Source organism: Gavialis gangeticus, unplaced genomic scaffold (assembly GCF_001723915.1).
Source record: "Gavialis gangeticus isolate Ggan-Ray unplaced genomic scaffold, GavGan_comp1, whole genome shotgun sequence".
Taxonomy (NCBI): Eukaryota; Metazoa; Chordata; order Crocodylia; family Gavialidae; genus Gavialis; species Gavialis gangeticus.
The window spans coordinates 74,007,753-74,014,656 of NW_017728994.1; the positions used below are offsets into that span (position 1 = coordinate 74,007,753).

The 6,904-nt window shown below is 39.9% G+C and overlaps 1 long non-coding RNA gene across 1 annotated transcript in view; it reads right to left on the minus strand.

Annotated features, from left to right (window-relative positions):
- Positions 1–6,653, minus strand: part of LOC109287723 — a 10,347-nt gene extending 3,694 nt beyond the window's left edge. The window contains exons 1-3 of the long non-coding RNA XR_002094952.1: positions 6,487–6,653; positions 4,563–4,727; positions 4,388–4,453 (exon numbers count right to left, since the gene is read on the minus strand). This is a non-coding gene — a long non-coding RNA (uncharacterized LOC109287723). The remainder of the gene's footprint in view (positions 1–4,387; positions 4,454–4,562; positions 4,728–6,486) is intronic.
- Positions 6,654–6,904: the final 251 nt, after the last annotated feature.

Below are 6,904 nucleotides of genomic sequence, written 5' to 3' on the forward strand. Positions count from 1 at the left end.
AAAAAAAAAAAAAGCCCCAGTGCTCACTGGGAGCTGCTGGGCAGGGGGGCAATCCCCTTTGCCCCCCACTGCCCCACCCTTCATGGGGGGGCTCTGTCACGAACCCCCCGACCCTCCCCCCACTCCCTCAGCCTCCCCCATGGGTACCCTGCCCGGGCCAGCTCTGGCCCTTTAAGGAAAAACAAAAACCAAGAAAAGCCCCAGGACTCGCTGCTCCTGCAGCACACTTGGGGCTTAGGGGCCTCATATAGAGCCCCCTACATGACGCAGGGCAGCAGGGATCTCCCCCTGCCAGCAGGACCGGTGAGTCCAGTGTTGTTTCATTTTTTTTTCTTAAAGGGCTGGATCTGGCCCGGGTGGGGTACCCATAGGTGGGGCTGGGGGAGTGAGGGGAGAGGGAGCTTGTGAAGAGTCCCCCATGCAGCGTGGGAAGTGGGGGGCAGCGGGGATCACCTCATGCTTGGCAGCACCTGCTGAGCACCAGAGCTTTTTTTTAAACAAGTGCTGGGTGCTGGGGCGGGGGGAAGGGCCTGGCCTGGCTGATTTGGCCAAAGTGAATTGGGACAGTGATTTGAATCACCGAATCGAATCACTGTCCCCCGAATCTGAAGCAAATACTAGCCACTTCACATAGGTCTATCAAATAGCTCCTAGTGCTATGTATATAACCCATTATAAAGGCTTTTCGAACAACTCAGGTAAGGTTACATAATTTTAATTTCCCCAAAATGTTTTCACTTATTTTCCCCTCATTCCTGTATTATGCAGACTGTAAATAAAGCACTCCAAAAGACACTTCTGAAATTGTAAATGTTGAAATAATCTGCTCCCCCACATAGGCTGATTTTTTTATAGTTGCATTATTCTGTTTTGAAACAACAGACATAACTTTTATATGTATTATTTTAAGTCTTGGGCCCTTCCTCTGATAGTTAACCAATTCCAGCTGGAAACCTGTTTAAACATAGATAAAAACCCCAGTGTAGCTGAGGTGTTAAAGTGCAGACCTGAAAGTATAAGTATTCTGGAATTGCTGATAGTCAAGATCTTTGTTCCTCATTAACTCCATAAAATCAGGATTTTCCAGTGCAAAAACAATGCTGATAAGACACAACACTGACCACCGCTACAAAGAAATTATCTCAGCCCATTAGGCTTTGTGTCTGACTTACCCCAGGCTAGCTGTCATGTTTTAATTCATTTGCATTTCTCTGTTAGCTGTAGAAACTACATATTCTTATATGGTTTTAACACTCATATGTTCCTTGTAGGCTTTTTCTCTTTTTATAGCGGGGCTCCTTCTTCTCAGTGGGGCCATATCCATTTTAATTTTGAAAGACGTCCATGTTTGGATTTAAATGACTGACATAATTTGACTTGTATTATGGAGAAATTTGAATTCTGGAAAAAAATTAAGTTGACTGAGCCTGTACCAGTTTTGCTAAGTGTTATACTTCAGTTGGAAATACTCCTTTTTAAAAAAGTATTATGAATGGAGATGTATGCCTACAATATTGATTAAAATATTCATGTATTCCCTTTAATTGCCAGAAGCAGCTGATTAACCAAAGAGGAAATAACAAGGAAGTCTGTTTAAAACTGCCCTGTGCTACCTGAGAAAAAAACATTTACCACTGTAAGATGACAGTGGGAGGTAAACCTACCTAGTGGAAGGTGTGCAAAGCTCCATAAATGCGTAATTTGACATTTAAATTTGTTGCAAGCAGAGAGGGAAAAATAAATCTTTAATTTTTTTTAATCATAATCTTCCTGTAAAGGACAGTGAGAGCAAAGATTCCCTCCTTCCAACACACTTACTTTCAGAAAACTGTATACTAAATGTACTAATTTAAAAAATGGCAGAGGCAGATTATCGATGACACTCAATTTCAAATGAACTGAACATACTAACATTAAGTCTGAATATTACCCTATTTTTTCTGGTCATATGTTTACTGGAGATCAGTAAAATTTAATATGGAGACATGCAAGCAACGTTATATTTCTAATGCTATTGCTAAAATAGAAATTGTGCTCCTTGGAATCCAGACATATATCTATATACAAATATTATTTAAAACTGGATTATAACACGATCTAATATTAGCTAAAAGTGCGGTCCTGAGTCCACTGATACTTAGGGTATGGACAGGTGTTTATGATGCTTCAAAATGCCTCAGCATTTTGTAGCACTACAAAAATATAGTGCTAAGGGTTCACAGAAGTGTTCCAGCCCCCTGGCTAGGGACCTACAATGTTACCTTAAATGCCCCCAGGGAACCTGATCACTGAGAGCCTGCCTTCTCCACTGCCAGGGAAGGAGACAGGCTGTCAGTGATCAGCTGGCAGCAGCTGCCAGAAAAGTCCCAGCTGCCGGAGGGGGTGGTTGGAGCACTGCACTCCTCGGCCCCATCACCCCAAGTAATCCTGCTGCCACTGCCTGAGCCCCAGCTCTTGGCAGGGCTCTTACAGTGGAGGCAGAAATTCTCTCATCCAAACCCTCACCACCCACACTTGGAGGGAGGGAAGTGGAGGACTGTGGGACACTGGGAGCCCCAGAGCCCCATGCAGTGTGATGTGTAACTGTACAAGCATTACACATAACACTATGAAAAATATTTTTTTTGTAGCACTACAAGGGTGTATTTAGTGCTACAAAGGTATGGGTGTCAGTAGCCTTAGTTTCATTCATACTAGTCATGAACATTAAAGAATGTTGCTAACCCTAATGATGCCATTGTATTTCTGAAAACCAGTTAAATGTGGTTGAAAACTGACTTCTCCAAAATATGCCACAACACAGTCTACACAATTGGGGTTATAATCCAGAGATGATTTTAAATGTGTCGAAGTCCAGGAACAGCAAGGAGCAAAGAGTTTATTACACTTACTTAGAGAATTGATTTTTCTGCTCCCAGTGTCTGCAGTACAAGTAGAAGGTACTCAGAGCTAGATTTTTTTTAAAGTATTTGGGACACCTAAAAACATTTAAAAATCTGGCTCTCAGTGCCTTGTTGTAGATATTTGGTTCTTCAAAGGAACAAGACCTCTGAGACTTTTTATGGATTACCTTTTTAAAAAGTGGCTGTAGCTCCATTCCATGTTGACTACAAATGTTTTCTCTGAGGCAGTTTCTGATTTTTGAGGAGGAGCACCGATTTGATTGAAATCAATGCGAGTTCTGCTATTGCTTTCAATGAATTGAGGATTTCACCCTAACATCCAATCTTCTCTTCAAGAAGGACTGACAGGACTGCTCCTAGCTGCTTGCTCTTCATGAAATTCTGTGGTTCAGCAGCATAAAAGGGAGCAAGCAGAAGTCGACACTGGCAGTAGAGTGTGTGGGGGGGGCACTAACTGTGACTTGATGCTACTGTGCAGTTGTCACAAGCTACTGTGCAGTAGTGTCAGGAAAAAACCCGTGCAGGCATACCCATGCAGTAACATTAGTTACGTCACAGTCATGTAGTACTTGGTTATGCAAGTACTAAAAGACTGTGCAGTAACAACTGCTAGTGTAGATGGAGCCACTAACTCCCTTTATAACAAATTGTTCGAGGATTTCTTGTGAATTTGGAGAATGAGTAATTCATGGTGAGTCTTGTGTGGGATCTGGGACTTAAGGAAATTAGAAAGATGGCCCTTTTGCTTCCCTAAGCTGAGATCCCAAGTGTTTTATCCCTGCTATCCAGAGATTTGAATTCCTGTCTTTTGTTAAGCAAGAGCAACTGGAGGAGCATTACTGTCTGTTGTTGCTGTACTCATAAAGGTCTAAGCTTAAATCTGTAGCCACAAGAGCAACTTTACTGTAAAATGGTGTAGTTGTACCCAAGTCTGGGTTAGCTTCCCTGTCTCTGAAAGAGGCTGGGAAACGCATAGTGGTTCCATTTCTCTTGTGGTTAGACTGCTACAAGTAGCAGCGTTAGTTAATGTAAAGCTGGCTGAGGTATGTCTATGCTACACTGCAGTCATAATAGAATAGAAATACTATAAAAAGCAGTGAACAGCATAATAAAAAGTCTACATAAAATGTTCTAGAACTCTGCTTTTAATGACCATGTGAATCCTAATGAGAAATACCAATGGAAAAGTGTGTTTATTTCTACTTCACAAGATACTCATTCAGTCTCTTCACTAAACTCTGCTTTTTAGAGTGAATTTGAAAAATGTGTTTGCAATATCTATATTTTCAACCTGATGCTAGAAACATATTAGTTTGTAGTCTAGTAGCTTAGCTAGGAAAAGCTAAATCAATCTGCCTTTTTTATTTACATGCTTTATTCCTGAGAAATGTAATTGTAGTTTTTATTAACTTTATGTTTTATGGATCTAATATTTAAGAACAAGTCTATCTTATATGTCACAGTAAGAAGGTTAATATACTTACAGATTCTCCAGCAATACATCTTGGGCAAGGCTGGGCAGTACTTCTGCTTCCATGATTTTGAAAAATCTAATTAACAAGAATACAGAAAACTCTCAAAAAAGCAATTATTTGCCATTTTATTATATTTAGAACACATTCTACTAACAAATGTATTTTGTTTACACTATTAACTTACCACCAAATTTTGCTTTTCCTCTGTAGTCTGAGGGATACATTGTTCTGGGAAACCTTTCTGTTTAGAATCCAGCTCCGTAGTCCAGTAATCCATGGTGCATTCGTTTAATTGGCAGTGAGCATCACTCTCATTTGGAACAGTTTCTAAACTTTTACACACACGTTTCTGGAAGAATAAAAATGAATATTTAGAAACCTTTATCAAGCACTGGCTAATGCATCCGAAAACAATAAAAGCTGTGACAGAGAAAAAGGTCCTAGGTTTAGCTGGATGCTGAGGATGCTGGTTTACAGCTTGGGAGGTTTTAATTTAGTTCCCTACTCTGCCATGCATTTGCTGGATGTCTTTAGGTATCTCAGTTTATGCATCATGCAAAGCAGCACATGGCATTCTAACTTCAAAGTTGCTGGGACATCTATACAGTATAGTGCAGTACTTGGCAGAGATGCTAACTTGGGTCTCAGAACCAGGTATCTATGTCAATGATGCATTCTGACCAGGCTAATGAGCCCTGCTGTTCTTTATAGTGGTTTTAGCCCCTGAGTTAGTTCAGCTGGAAGCAGTTTGTGTATCTCTAAAAGGTACCGCATTGTGCCATACAGAGATATCCCTATTTCTCTGTGTATCACTTTCCCATCGGTAAAATGGGGGACAACAGTATTTTCCCATCTCAGAGGGGAGATGCGAGACAAGGATTAGGAGGTGCCTAGTTACGGTAGGTGCATCAGGAAGAATTCTCAGATGCAGCTCAGCAGTGCAGGCTGGCCAAGACATGGGGTTAGCCCCTAAAAGACATACCATGCGACTTTACGGTATAATGGAAGAATGGGCAAATATTTTAAAAAATGACTTGGGTATTTAGGAGCCTATGTTCTGCTGACTTTCAGTGAGACTTAGGTACTTTTGAAAGTTTTCACCTATGCCCCTTTGAACTCACCTTTGATTTTAAGAACAACAGTGTTCAGTCTTTCACTAGTGGATGTATCTGTCTCATAGGCAGGAAATAACTTGCCAATAAACTAAACAGACTACTGAAGCATGGAAACTAAATTTAAAATTTGAATATGTACAAGAAATCCTGTTATGTAAAAATAAAATGGATCAATACAACATAAACCTCAGCGGAGAATAGCTGAAAAAAGAACACTACCAAGGAATAAAGGATATTTGTAAGGGAGGTAAATCAAAAAGTAAAATATGTATTGTACTAAGAAAGTGAATAATATAACAACAAAAAGTCGGAGAAGGTCCTCTAAAGACAGGCTGCCCTCCACTGGGAAAACATTCGTTTCCCTTTGTTGCTGCAGGACTCGTCCTTTATTAAAAGCTATGGCATACTAGTAGAGCAGCATAACCAGCAAGATGTATGAGATGAAGGATAAAAGGAAAAAGTGATTTACTTCTATGCATCATAAGAAATTTGGCTTATCAAAAATAAATTCAAGGTATTGTTTGGGGGTTTAAGATACTTAATATCAGTGACAGAAATTTAGCATACAGAGTAGCTGACTGACAATCGTATCATACTGATGCTAAAAGAACTTGTGGAAGCTTCCAGAGAAGGCTGAAGAAAAAGCTAAATTTTCCTGAATTTGATGAATGTGAACTATTATCTCATGGAACAGTAACAATCAATACCTTAATTTTGATTGTGAACAGAATACAGTCACGGTAGGATCAAAGTTTATGATTAATAAAGACTAAAAAGTTAGTTGTTGAGAGAGACTTGGTTTCCATAGGCAAAACATTACATCAAAATGACACCTCATTTTCCAGGAGCAATTCCAGTATGAGGATCACCTTAATGATCACTTTCTACAGTGTATCCAGTGTGGGTCCAGTGCCACCATAAGAAACACAGATCATATTTATTGCAGGCCAGGTACAGAAGAAAAGATGATTCTAAAAGAAGACGCACACTAACCTCCCCTAAGAGCAAAATGTGAATGTGTGTGCTGAAAAAATCTGCTTTTCAGAACAATGTCTTTTCCCCCTGAGTAATAATGAAGTTGCCACAAATTCATTTCCTGGCTTCATAGAAGACATTGATCATGTAAGAGAGAAAAACAGATTGAAGAACTAAATAGATAGAATTAACCAATCCAAATGCAACAGCAGATGTGTGTGAGGCAGACTGTCATTTGCCTTCTTATACATATATTTATTATAATATTTATAATATCTTCTTAGAAGCCTCAATTTCAGGCGTTTACCTCTACTGATATTTGCTCTTTGCCCAGCGTGTTTTATCCTATATATGCAGTAATAAAACGGCAACCGGCACAGCTGTATTTTGTTCAGTGTAGTTATCAGCCCATATTTCACATAGGACACTATATCTA